Here is a 15,137-nt window from a genome sequence, read left to right as displayed (position 1 = left end):
AAACATTTGTGATGTCCTTTACGTCGTAAATGCACTGACTTTTGTCTGCGAGAACTCTGTTTGGTGGAAATATACCACTGGTGGGATAATGTAGACGTTTTCTATCTGCAAAGTTTAGAATATCCGCATGAAAATCTGTCGCCAATTGGCTAGAAGCTAATATTGACTAATATTCATCTAATAATGAACTTTTTGTTGTCTTGCCCTGCTGTCCTCGTTCAGATGCTCCAGAGCGAGGATCGTATGGTCCACATGAAGCGGGGTCTCCTGGTGCAGCGGCTGGAGCCAGGGGACGCTGGCCTCTACAGCTGTACCACCCTGGAGCACTCCTTCTCACAGGTCCTGGCCCGCTACAACCTCCAGGTCATACCCCAGCAGAGCATGACAGCATCCCAGGCCAAGGCAGCTGATCCTGGGGCTGGGGGAGCAGGACTGAGGTGGAGTCATGGAGGTCCTGGGAGCCACGCCCAGAGCCACGCCCAGCTCTTCAGGAATTATAAGGACCTGCACATGATGGGCGCAGCTAGTATGAGCATGGACGAGTACTGTGAGCAGATGTGGCACCGGGAGAAGAAGAGGCAGCAGAAGCTGCGTCAGCTCAAGTGGAAACAAACCCAGGTGGACAACCGCAAGGCCAGAGTGAGACGGCACGAGTCCACTGAGGACATCACCATACAATGACCTACGGACGGAGATGGACAGAGACTTTTGGTTTGCGTCTGAAATGTCACCCTAGTTCCTATAGAGTGCACTGCTTTAGACCAGGGTCCATAAGCCTAAGGTAGTGCACTTTAAAGTGGATAGAGGGCTATTGTAGATGTAGCTCTGGAGATGAAAGGAATGTATGCAGCAAGACGTCAGTGGTGCTGCACATGAGCAGACCCTTTGCTTTGAACAGATATGCTTAATATTATTATCAGTCAGTTAACCTTTTTGTCCATAGAAGTATAATTTTGATATAGATGTTCTGGATGTATATTCCTCCTGTATTCTGTGTCGACAGGATCGTGATCATTCTTTTTAGTACCTGGACCGACCCGTTAAAGTCTATTATGGCTCTCTGGACAGGTAGGTTTGTTTACTGAATAAAAAGCAGGCCGGAGCCGTTCTCCGTCACACATGTTGAGAGGAAAAACACTGTCCCAGAACTACAACCACAGGTCTCCAAGAACTACAACCACATGTCTCCAAGAACTACAACCACATGTCTCCAAGAACTACAACCACAGGTCTCCAAGAACTACAACCACAGGTCTCCAAGAACTACAACCACAGTTGTCCAAGAACTACAACCACAGTTGTCCCAGAACTACAACCACAGTTGTCCAAGAACTACATCCACAGTTGTCCCAGAACTACAACCACAGTTGTCCCAGAACTACAACCACAGTTGTCCCAGAACTACAACCACAGGTCTCCAAGAACTACCACCACAGTTGTCCTAGAACTACAACCACAGTTGTCCCAGAACTACAACCACAGGTCTCCAAGAATTACCACCACAGTTGTCCCAGAACTACAACCACAGGTCTCCAAGAACTACTACCACAGTTGTCCCAGAACTACAACCACAGTAGTCCCAGAACTACAACCACAGGTCTCCAAGAACTACAACCACATTTTTCCCAGAACTACAACCACAGGTCTCCAAGAACTACCACCACAGTTGTCCCAGAACTACAACCACAGTGGTGGTTGTACAGTCAGTGTGTTAGACAGAGCTGTGGACAGTGTGATGTGGTTGGTCCCTTCCATCTTCCTCAGTGTCCCATTCTGTGTCTTCAGACCCCCTCAGCAATACATGTTAATATATTTGCATTTACCATATTGTCATGACAGCATTGAAATATGCTTTATGTAGAGTATGTGATGCAATGTACAGCATATACATTGAAAATGTATATTGTAGGGTCACTCACCTGCGTTATGGACTGTATCTACCTTGACTTAGTTTTTTGACTTAGTTTTTTCAAACACAAAACTATTATTTTTATTAAGACAAATCTTTTAATGTAAAGCATTTGGTCGATACTTTTTTGTGTGTGTTTGGTTTTCACTTGTTAATCCAAACTCAGAAATAGAACCGTACAGGTAATTCATTCATACTGTACACTCTTATCTTAAACGGTTATTTGGCTATCCCCATAGGAGAACCCTTTGTAGAACATGGAACCATGGAACCCAAAAGGGTGCTACCCTGGAACCCAAAAGGGTTCTATCCTGGAACCCAAAAGGGTGCTACCCTGGAACCCAAAAGGGTGCTACCCTGGAACCCAAAAGGGTTCTATCTAGTTCCAAAAAGGATTCTACAAAGGGTTTTCCTATATGGATAGCCAAAGAACCATTTTAGGTTCTGTATAGCATTTTTTCTTCTCTAAGATTGTACTCTAATACACTTTGGACATAAAATCTGTGGAATAACTCACATAACTTTGCTATGGTTTTAGATGAAGTGAAGATACCTGCATATCTTAGAGGAATGAGAAAAACAGCTTTATGAGCAAAAAATATACTCACATTTGTTGTTGAAAATCATGATGAATAAGTAGGGCGGTAGACTTCACTCCTGGTAATCATCACAGATCTCGTCTTTTAACAGTAATGGGACCCGCTGGGTATCAAACCCCTAGTGCAGTAGATTCACTAAACATAGAAACAATATGTATTTTCAACATCTTGTGCTCGGTGAATGGACATGTTCACCTTTGTATGGACTGTGTCACTTGTTGTTTAGCATACCGTTAGCACCATCTAGTGTTGGTTGTTGTACACTGCACAAGTAAGTTATGGTAGACCACGTGTTTTATTTTACAGTGCTGTCATTATTTAAGCAAGAATGCAATCTATTTATTCTATGTATGTGTACTGTACACAGACTTCCTATAAGAGTCAAAGCAGTATATATTATAAATCCATACTGGGAACTATTTTCAGTGAAGCACACTTTTTAAATATTTGTTATTTTCCAACATCACAGTAGATAATGGTCTGGTGATGCATTAGGATAGAATGCATTGTAATTGCACGTGTCATAATGCTTGTCTTTATGAGGTAAGCCTGATATATTTATAAAGGAAAGGTTGGTTCCTGAATTTGGACACATTTGCCTTTGTCTTCATGAGATACTGTTAGTCTACACATTGTTGAGCTAAATAACTGCAAGTATGTCTATAAGGTATAAAAGCCACCCATTCACAGGAGAACCAACTGATTAGGGGAACATGAATATGTGCTGCATTATTCTGAAGAAATATCTGAACGTAACCAATGATGTGTTTAAACCCTGGAAGGCTGGCAGCCACAGGGGGCTCTGTAATGAAGCCACCGCACAGCCATCTTGGCTCTCCTCCTCCATTGTAATGAAGCCACCGCACAGCCATCTTGGCTCTCCTCCTCCATTGTAATGAAGCCACCGCACAGCCATCTTGGCTCTCCTCCTCCATTGTAATGAAGCCACCGCACAGCCATCTTGGCTCTCCTCCTCCATTGTAATGAAACCAATGCACAGCCATCTTGGCTCTCCTCCTCCATTGTAATGAAGCCAATGCTCAGCCATCTTGGCTCTCCTCCTCCATTGTAATGAAACCAATGCACAGCCATCTTGGCTCTCCTCCTCCATTGTAATGAAGCCAATGCTCAGCCATCTTGGCTCTCCTCCTCCATTGTATTGAAGCCAATGCTCAGCCATCTTGGCTCTCCTCCTCCATTGTATTGAAGCCAATGCTCAGCCATCTTGGCTCTCCTCCTCCATTGTATTGAAGCCAATGCTCAGCCATCTTGGCTCTCCTCCTCCATTGTATTGAAGCCAATGCACAGCCATCTTGGCTCTCCTCCTCCATTGTATTGAAGCCAATGCTCAGCCATCTTGGCTCTCCTCCTCCATTGTATTGAAGCCAATGCTCAGCCATCTTGGCTCTCCTCCTCCATTGTATTGAAGCCAATGCTCAGCCATCTTGTCTCTCCTCCTCCATTGTAATGACGCCAATGCTCAGCCATCTTGGCTCTCCTCCTCCATTGTATTGAAGCCAATGCTCAGCCATCTTGGCTCTCATCCTCCATTGTATTGAAGCCAATGCTCAGCCATCTTGGCTCTCCTCCTCCATTGTATTGAAGCCAATGCTCAGCCATCTTGGCTCTCCTCCTCCATTGTATTGAAGCCAATGCTCAGCCATCTTGGCTCTCCTCCTCCATTGTAATGACGCCAATGCTCAGCCATCTTGGCTCTCCTCCTCCATTGTATTGAAGCCAATGCTCAGCCATCTTGGCTCTCCTCCTCCATTGTATTGAAGCCAATGCTCAGCCATCTTGTCTCTCCTCCTCCATTGTAATGACGCCAATGCTCAGCCATCTTGGCTCTCCTCCTCCATTGTATTGAAGCCAATGCTCAGCCATCTTGGCTCTCATCCTCCATTGTATTGAAGCCAATGCTCAGCCATCTTGGCTCTCCTCCTCCATTGTATTGAAGCCAATGCTCAGCCATCTTGGCTCTCCTCCTCCATTGTATTGAAGCCAATGCTCAGCCATCTTGGCTCTCCTCCTCCATTGTAATGACGCCAATGCTCAGCCATCTTGGCTCTCCTCCTCCATTGTATTGAAGCCAATGCTCAGCCATCTTGGCTCTCCTCCTCCATTGTATTGAAGCCAATGCTCAGCCATCTTGGCTCTCCTCCTCCATTGTATTGAAGCCAATGCTCAGCCATCTTGGCTCTCCTCCTCCATTGTAATGACGCCACCGCACATCCATCTTGATACTCCTCCTCCATTGTAAAAAAAATATTTTGGAAGCTATAAAAAAGCATTTACTAATGTCTACATTCAATTTTGACATATTCATTCTATTGCAGACACCTTAATACATACTTTTAAATTATATTTTGTGAGCTAAACTATGTCCTTATCCTTGAAACATTAAATTGAAATGCTGTAGAGTTCCGCTCATTTGGGCTCCCGAGTGGTGCAACAGTCTAAGGCACTACATCTCAGTGCTAGAGGCGTCACTACAGACCCTGGTTCGATTCCAAGCGGCGTAGGCTGTCATTGTAAATAAGAATTTGTTCTTAACTGACTTGTCTAGTTTAATAAAGGTGAAATAAAACATGTTTTTAAATCCCATGGAGGACTGCTCCTACTGGGGAAGGCCAATATGGCATCCCGAAGGCTTCAAAGCCTCTCAATGACCAATGCATAGCATCCGCAATCCAGGGTTTATATACATCATTGAATGTAAGCTACACTATCCCTCTAACTGACCTTGTGCATATTGTGATGACTAACAATTTATATAATTAATTAAAACATGTTTTACACTAACGTAATTATATTTTTCTTGATTTTGTTATTTTTTTTAATCTATAATTTTCTGGCAACAGCTCTGGTGGACATTCTTGCAGTTAGCATGCCATTTATACACTCCCTCAAATCTTGAGACATCTGTTGCATTGTGTTGCGTGACAAAACTGCACATTTCCGAGTGGCCTTTTATTGTCCCAAGCACAAGGTGCACCTGTGTAATGATCAAGCTGTTTAATCAGCTTCTTGATATGCCACAACTGTCAGGTTGATGGATTATCTTGGCAAAGGAGAAATGCTCAATAACAGGGATGTAACATTTGAGAGAAATGTTTTTTTTGTTCATTATGGAACATTTCTGTAATCTTCTATTTCAGCTCATGAAACATGGGACCAACATGTTGTGTTTATATTTTTCATTAGTATATATTACAGAGGGTAAAGAGTATCACTACAGGATTATATCTACAGTGACTTCAGACCGTATTCACAGCCTTCAGCCCATGACTTTTCCCACATTTTAGCAGGTTACAGCCTGAATGTAAAATTGGATTGAATTGAGATTTTTGGGGGGGTTGTCATTGGCCTAAACACAATACCCCATATTGTCAAAGTGGAATCTTGTTTTTCAAAATTGTTACAAATTAATAAAACATAAAAAGCTTAAATGTTTTGAGTCAATAAGTAGTCAACCCTTTTGTTATGGCAAGCCTACATTAAGTTCAGGAGTAACAAATATGCTTAACAAGTCACATAATAAGTTACATGGACTCAGCCTGTGCAATAATACTGTTTACCGTGATTGTTAAATGACTAAAAACTTATCTCCTTATCCCACATAGGTCCCTAAATCGATCAGTGAATTTCAAGCACAGACTCAACCACAAAGACCAGGTAAGCTTTCCTAAGGTTCACAAAAAAGGGCACCTATTGGTAGAACATTGATTTGAAACATTGAATATCTTTTTGAGATTGGTGTATTTGTAAAGTTACACTACAAAGATACAAGTGCTCTTCCTAAATCAGTTGCCGGAGAGGAAGGAAACCATTCAGAGATTTCAGGGATTTCACCATGAGGCCAGTGGTGACTGGACGTGATATAACTGATGTATCAACAGCATTGTATTTAATCCACAATTCTAACCTAAATGACCGAGTGAAATGAAGGAAAAATATTCCTGTTTGCAATAAGGCACTGATGTTATACTGCAACAAATGTGGCAAAGTAATAACATTTTTGTCCTGAATACACAGCATTATGTTTAGGGCAAATCCAACACATCACTGAGTATCACTCTTCATATTTTCAAGAATGGTGGTGACTGCATCATGTTATGGGTATGCTGTGCTCCGGTGCTGTGTTCACTCCTGTACCCTTTACACACCACAGAGCCCAGCTGTCCTGGGCTGGCCCGGTTACACATCCACCATAGTAACACAGAGCCCAGCTGTCCTGTCCTGGCCCGGTTACACATCCACCATATTATAACAGAGCCCAGCTGTACTGTACTGGCCCGGTTACACATCCACCATATTATAACAGAGCCCAGCTGTACTGTCCTGGCCCGGTTACACATCCACCATATTATAACAGAGCCCAGCTGTACTGTCCTGGCCCGGTTACACATCCACCATAGTAACACAGAGCCCAGCTGTACTGTACTGGCCCGGTTACACATCCACCATATTATAACAGAGCCCAGCTGTACTGTACTGGCCCGGTTACACATCCACCATATTATAACAGAGCCCAGCTGTACTGTACTGGCCCGGTTACACATCCACCATAGTAACACAGAGCCCAGCTGTATTGTACTGGCCCGGTTACACATCCACCATAGTAACACAGAGCCCAGCTGTACTGTACTGGCCCGGTTACACATCCACCATAGTAAAACAGAGACCAGCTGTACTGTACTGGCCCGGTTACACATCCACCATATTATAACAGAGCCCAGCTGTACTGTACTGGCCCGGTTACACATCCACCATAGTAACACAGAGCCCAGCTGTACTGTACTGGCCCGGTTACACATCCACCATAGTAACACAGAGCCCAGCTGTACTGTACTGGCCCGGTTACACATCCACCATATTATAACAGCGCCCAGCTGTACTGTACTGGCCCGGTTACACATCCACCATATTATAACAGAGACCAGCTGTACTGTACTGGCCCGGTTACACATCCACCATATTATAACAGAGCCCAGCTGTACTGGCCCGGTTACACATCCACCATAGTAACACAGAGCCCAGCTGTACTGGCCCGGTTACACATCTTCCATAGTAACACAGAGCCCAGCTGTACTGTACTGGCCCGGTTACACATCTTCCATTGTAAAACAGAGACCAGCTGTACTGTACTGGCCCGGTTACACATCCACCATAGTAAAACAGAGACCAGCTGTACTGGGCTGGCCCGGTTACACATCCGCCATATTATAACAGAGCCCAGCTGTACTGTACTGGCCCGGTTACACATCCACCATATTATAACAGAGCCCAGCTGTACTGTACTGGCCCGGTTACACATCCACCATAGTAACACAGAGCCCAGCTGTACTGTACTGGCCCGGTTACACATCCACCATATCATAACAGAGCCCAGCTGTACTGTACTGGCCCGGTTACACATCCACCATAGTAACACAGAGCCCAGCTGTACTGTACTGGCCCGGTTACACATCCACCATATTATAACAGAGCCCAGCTGTACTGTACTGGCCCGGTTACACATCCACCATATTATAACAGAGACCAGCTGTACTGGGCTGGCCCGGTTACACATCCACCATATTATACAGAGACCAGCTGTACTGGGCTGGCCCGGTTACACATCCACCATATTATAACGGAGCCCAGCTGTACTGGCCCGGTTACACATCCACCATATTATAACAGAGCCCAGCTGTACTGGCCCGGTTACACATCCACCATAGTAACACAGAGCCCAGCTGTACTGGCCCGGTTACACATCTTCCATAGTAACACAGAGCCCAGCTGTACTGTACTGGCCCGGTTACACATCTTCCATTGTAAAACAGAGACCAGCTGTACTGTACTGGCCCGGTTACACATCCACCATAGTAAAACAGAGACCAGCTGCACTGGGCTGGCCCGGTTACACATCCGCCATATTATAACAGAGCCCAGCTGTACTGTACTGGCCCGGTTACACATCCACCATATTATAACAGAGACCAGCTGTACTGGGCTGGCCCGGTTACACATCCACCATATTATAACGGAGCCCAGCTGTACTGTACTGGCCCGGTTACACATCCACCATATTATAACAGAGCCCAGCTGTACTGTACTGGCCCGGTTACACATCCACCATAGTAACACAGAGCCCAGCTGTACTGGCCCGGTTACACATCTTCCATAGTAACACAGAGCCCAGCTGTACTGTACTGGCCCGGTTACACATCTTCCATTGTAAAACAGAGACCAGCTGTACTGTACTGGCCCGGTTACACATCCACCATAGTAAAACAGAGACCAGCTGTACTGGGCTGGCCCGGTTACACATCCGCCATATTATAACAGAGCCCAGCTGTACTGTACTGGCCCGGTTACACATCCACCATATTATAACAGAGCCCAGCTGTACTGTACTGGCCCGGTTACACAACGGTGGAACAGTGCTGTACAGGACAATGCAAAAAGAAAATATCCAAGCCAACACAGTACCTTTTTGCATTGGCACAATAGTGTGAAAAGGGTATTCTATATATTTAGTGTTATAATGGTGAACACACATCCTGGTGTAGCGAGATGCAATGACCACTAAGTACCTCTAGGGGTCACTTTAACACAACGTGGCTCCATATTGGTACATGTAAATCATAGCCATATGATTTAACACATACACTGAATGGCCAAAACTTTAGAAACACCTCCCTAATATTGAGTTGCACCCCCTTTAGTCCTCAGAACAGGCTCAGTTCACATAGACTGGACAAGGTGTCGGAAGCATTTCACAGTGACGCTGGCCCCTGTTGAGAAACACAGAAAACTGTTGAGTGTGAAAAACCCAGCAGTGTTGCAGTTCTTGAATCACTCAAACTGGTGCGCCTGACACCTACCACCATACCCTGCTCAAAGGCACTTAAATATGTTGTCTTGCCCATTCATCCTCTGAATGACACACATACACAATCCATGTCTCAAGGCTTAAAAATCCTTCTTTAACCAGGTCTCCTCCCCCTCATCTACACTGACTGAAGTGGATTTAACAAGTGACATCAATAAGGGATCATAGCTTTCACCTGGTCAGTCTATGGCTGCAGTCCAAACACTTACAAGACACACCCTCTCCCTTCAGCCCTCAAATGAAGTGGACACGTCTGACGATATATATATAAATATATATATATAATATATATATGCCATTTAGCAGACGCTTTTATCCAAAGCGACTTACAGTCATGTGTGCATACATTCTACGTATGGGTGGTCCCAGGGCTCGAACCCACTACCCTGGCGTTACAAGCGCCATGCTCTACCAACTGAGCTACAGAAGGACCACAATGACCATGATGTCTGACGAGTTCACGAGTTCACACTTGCAGGGCAAAGGAGGAAGGAATGATTTTTAAATGGACCGTCCTTGCCCAGAAATTCGTGACTCGTTCATCCCGCCATGATTGTGTTTTCAGCCACCGGTACCTTGTGGGTGCTTTATATGCGCTACTGTCAATTATGAGTGCATGTTTACTTATATTATGAATATATATTTATGAATATACGCCTACTGTATGATAGATAGCAAATGAATTATCTAACTAATGTTAGCCTACCTAGCTGGAATATTTTTTATTTCTACACTTTCCAAACAAAAACATATTTACTTTTTACGAGACGTGTTTGTGTCACACCCTGACCATACTTTGCTTTGTATGTTTCTATGTTTTGTTTGGTCAGGGTGTGATCTGAGTGGGCATTCTATGTTGTGTGTCTAGTTTGTCTATTTCTATGTTTGGCCTGATATGGTTCTCAATCAGAGGCAGGTGTTAGTCATTGTCTCTGATTGGGAACCATATTTAGGTAGCCTGTTTGGTGTTGGGTTTTGTGGGTGATTGTCTCCTTTTTTATTTATTTATTTATTTATTTATTTTTTACTTACAGGGACATTGCACATTAATCAACGTTTCAGTAAAAGTGCCGGTTTTAGCCAGCCGGCTAATTTTCAACTGCAGTCCCTGGGCAGGTTATTAAAAACAATTACAATATAGACAATAGCACCATGGAACAAGCAAGACATAGCAACATAGGACAAGCAATACATAGCATACAGACAGAGCAACATAGAACAAAAAGCAGCAAAACAAAATTCATAAAAGCAACAAAGTGTTTCCACACCTCACAAGCTACAGACAACAGACAACATGGAAAGCGGCAACACACAGCTAGGGACCATGTTCACAAATCTGATTGACCTTTAGCCAGGTCTTCAAGCATTTTGTGAAAGTGTGATATGTGGTGCAGTTATGTGTGTCTGATGGCAGTGTATTCCAGACATGGGAAGCTCTCACAGAGAATGCAGATTTACTAAAGGTGCTTTTCCTTAGGGGAACTATACAGTCACCTCTCATGGTAGCATTTTTTGTATCTGCTGCCATATGTCTGGGTTTTCTGTTTAACAAAAATATTGAGTGGAGGGGGAGCCAGGCCATTAAGGATCTTGAATACAAGACATGCGTCGGTGTATTGCACAACATTTTCCCAACTCAAGAGCTCATGCTTTCTAAGGATGTGACAATGATGATGGCTATTGGGCTTCCTATCAAGCACTTTGAGAGCCTGTTTGTAGACAGACTGAATAGGTTTTAATGTTGTACAGCAAGCTTGGGCCCAACTATTCAAGCAGTATGTTAAGTGGGGGAGTATCATAGAATTGAAGTACAGTTTTGCTACCTCTGTAGTCAAACAATTGTTGTCCTGTGTCAGTATTTGTATTTAGGTAGCCTGTTTGGTGTTGGGTTTTGTGGGTGATTGTCCAACACGGGACTGTTTCAGGTCAACACGTTTTGTTGTTTTTGTAGTTTATTCATGTATAGTTCTCTTTATTAAAAACAAACATGAATTTCAACCACGCTGCATTTTGGTCCTCCTCTCCTTCGACGGAAGAATCCCCTTACTGTTTGTGCCGTCATGTGAATTAGCAGCACAATTCCTAACTTATTTACATGAGTTTTTACTTCCACTTGTATGTTGACTTCTCCATTGAAGTTGTTTCTAGGTTTTCGCAAACTTTCCTTAGCGGATGTACAAACGTGGTGAATTGAATTCTGGGAGTTTCAGGCCCTGAAGTGAACACAATTGTACACTAGCAAAGACTCCATTCACCCAATTCATAGACTGTTCTCTCTGCTACCTCACGGCAAGAGCGACCAATGCACCAAGTCTGGAACCAATAGGACACTGAACAGCTTCTAACCCCAAGCCTAAATAGTTTATCCGGGTAGCGATTGGATAACTATTTAACTATCTGCATTGACCCTTTTTGCACAAACTATTTTGACTCATCACCTACACTGCTGTTACTCTGCATTATTTATTCTGTTGCCTAATAACGGTACCCCTACGTACAGTATGTAACGGCGTTCTTCGTTTGTAGAAAGAGAGTCGGACCGAAATGCAGTGTGGTGGTTACTCATGACTTTAATAGAAAAGTGACACATGAAATAACTAACAAATACAAAACAACAAACGGAACGTGAAACCTAATTACAGCCTATCTGGTGAAACTACACAGAGACAGGAACAATCACCCACGAAATACAAAGCGAAACTCAGGCTACCTAAATATGGTTCCCTATCAGAGACAACGAGAATCACCTGACTCTGATTGAGAAACGCCTCAGGCAGCCAAGCCCATACAACACCCCTACTCAGCCGCGATCCCAAATAATACAAACCCCAATACGAAAATACAACAATAAACCCATGTCACACCCTGGCCTGACCAAATATATAACGAAAACACAAAACACTATGACCAAGGCGTGACACAGTATGTGTACATATCTACCTCAATTACCATGTTCCCCTGCACATGGACTCGGGTACTGGAATCCTGTGTATATAACAAGTTCTTGTTGTGTATTTAGTCCTTGTGTTATTATTGTTATATTTTTCTCTGATTTCTCACCTGTTAGTCTACGCCTGTTGCTTCTGATGCATTTAGCAAATCAAATTTGATTCGATATGTAAATATATGGCTCTATATGGCTAAATATAATCCGGTTCTAATGCAGCAGATAGTTGCCACAATACCTCTCATCCATTACTGAACTTTCCTGTGCACAGAACTAGGATCCGATTCCCTAACCAAATCCTATACTTTAATTTAACATTGGTTGGACAAAAAAAAACATCTGACCCTGTAGTTGTGTCATTCTTTTGGAGAGGACCACTAATGATGTACAGATGATCTTTATACATTTTATGTAAAAATAATTACATTTGTATCCTTTTGTTTTGAAGTGTCTGTGTTTAATTATGATCAAATTCTGTCAAATGATCTTTTTAACATGTTATGTTAAGCATGTATGAGCCTTTATAATGTCGTATGAGCCTTTATAATGTCTTATGAGCCTTTATAATGTCTTATGAGCCTTTATAATGTCTTATGAGCCTTTATAATGTCTTATGAGCCTTTATAATGTCTTATGAGCCTTTTTGTAACATGTTTTATTAGAGTGAGAAGTGCTCCAGCTACAACCCAATCGCTGAGCACTGTGGTGTCTCTCTCTAAGACGAGACGGCGCTCTCCCATCTCTCACACAAGGCCAAACTATTGGCCAGCGTTCAAACCATTCAGTATGATTTAATACAACGAAGGCCACAGGGAGACAATGTAATGTTCTGATAAATTCTGTGATTTATACAGTGAAGACTGCTTCTCCTCGTCTCCCTTTCAGTCTACAAGGAGAAACTTACTGGCCTTGAATGGAATGCCAGGTTGATTTCATCACAATGTGCTGCCTATTTCAAACTTTCACATCCATTGACCTTTGTCCCTAAACGGTATAATACTGTAATTCGTCCCTAAACGGTATAATACTGTAATTCTTCTCACAGGATGTGTTTGAATGGTTGTCATAATGAAAGCAGAGAAGGGAAGAGCAAGGAAGTAGAACTCAACATTGACAAGGGAAGAAGAACTCGACAGGCACAAGGGAAGTAGAACTCAACAGTCCTGAAGGGAAGTAGAACTCAACAGTGACAAGGGAAGAAGAACTCGACAGGCACAAGGGAAGTAGAACTCAACAGTCCTGAAGGGAAGTAGAACTCAACAGTGACAAGGGAAGAAGAACTCAACAGTCCTGAAGGGAAGTAGAACTCAACAGTGACAAGGGAAATAGAACTCAACAGTGACAAGGGAAGAAGAACTCGACAGGCACAAGGGAAGTAGAACTCAACAGTCCTGAAGGGAAGTAGAACTCAACAGTGACAAGGGAAATAGAACTCAACAGTGTCAAGAAAGTAGAACTCAATAGTGACAAGGGAAGTAGAACTCAACAGTGTCAAGAAAGTAGAACTCAATAGTCACAAGGGATGTAGAACTCCGCAGTCACAAGGGAAGTAGAACTCAATAATGACAAGGGAAGTAAGAACTCAATAGGCACAAGGGAAGTAGACCTCAACAGTCACAAGGGAAGTAGAACTCAACAGTGACAAGAAAGTAGAACTCAACAGGCACAGTAGAACTCAACAGTCACAAGGGAAGTAGACCTCAACAGTATCTACACGTTCCTCTGTGGAGACGGGAGAACCTTCCAGAAGGACATCCGTCTTTGCAGCACTCAGCACTCACCAATCGGGCCTTTATGGTAGAGTGGCCAGACCGAAGGCATTCCTCAGTAAAAGGCAAATGACAGCCTGTGAGAAATAAGATTCTCTGGTCTGATGAAACCAAGATGAAACTCTTTGTCCTGAATGCCAAGCATCATGTCTGGAGGAAACCTGGCACCATCCCTACGGTGAAGCATGGTGGTGGCAGCATCGTGCTGTGTCTATGTTTTTCAGCGACAAGGACTGGGAGACTAGCCAGGATTGAAGGAAAGATGAATGGAGCAAAGCAAAGAGAGATCCTTGATGAAAACCTGCTCCAGAGTGCTCAGGACCTCAGACTGGGGCAAAGGTTCACTTTCTAACAGGACAACAAACCTAAGCCAAGACAATGCAGGAGTGTCTTCGTGACAAGTCTCTGAATGTCCTTGAGTGGCCCAGCCAGAGCCCAGACTTGAACACAATCTAACATCTTTGGAGAGACCTGAAAATAGCTGTGCAGCTACGCTTCCCATCCAACCTGACAGCATGAGAGGACCTGCAGAGAAGAACGGGAGAAACTCCCCAAATACAGGTTTGCCAACCTTGTAGTAGGATGGTAAATTGGTGGTTGAAGGTATCCCTCTAGTGGTGTGGGGGCTGTGCTTTGGCAAAGTGGGTGGGGTTATATCCTTCCTGTTTGGCCCTGCCCGGGGGTATCATCGGATGGGGCCACAGTGTCTCCTGACCCCTCCTGTCTCAGCCTCCAGTATTTATGCTGCAGTAGTTTATGTGTCGGGGGGCTAGGGTCAGTCTGTTATATCTGGAGTACTTCTCCTCTCTTATCCGGTGTCCTGTGTTAATTTAAGTATGCTCTCTCTAATTCTCTCTTTCTCTCGGAGGACCTGAGCCCTAGGACCATGCCTCAGGACTACCTGACACGATGACTCCTTGCTGTCCCCAGTCCACCTGGCAGTGCTGCTGCTCCAGTTTCAACTGTTCTGCCTGCGGCTATGGGATCCTGACCTGTTCACCGGACGTGCTACCTGTCCCAGACCTGCAGTTTT

The 15,137-nt window shown here is 43.9% G+C and overlaps 1 pseudogene; it reads left to right on the top strand.

Annotated features, from left to right (window-relative positions):
- LOC124025574 overlaps positions 1-5,310 on the top strand; it is a 145,996-nt pseudogene extending 140,686 nt beyond the window's left edge.
- Positions 5,311-15,137: the final 9,827 nt, after the last annotated feature.

The sequence above is a fragment of the Oncorhynchus gorbuscha genome, linkage group LG03 (genome assembly GCF_021184085.1).
Source record: "Oncorhynchus gorbuscha isolate QuinsamMale2020 ecotype Even-year linkage group LG03, OgorEven_v1.0, whole genome shotgun sequence".
NCBI classification, from domain to species: Eukaryota; Metazoa; Chordata; class Actinopteri; order Salmoniformes; family Salmonidae; genus Oncorhynchus; species Oncorhynchus gorbuscha.
The sequence above is the reverse complement of the archived record's forward strand: the minus strand, read 5'-3'. Positions and strand labels throughout refer to the sequence as shown.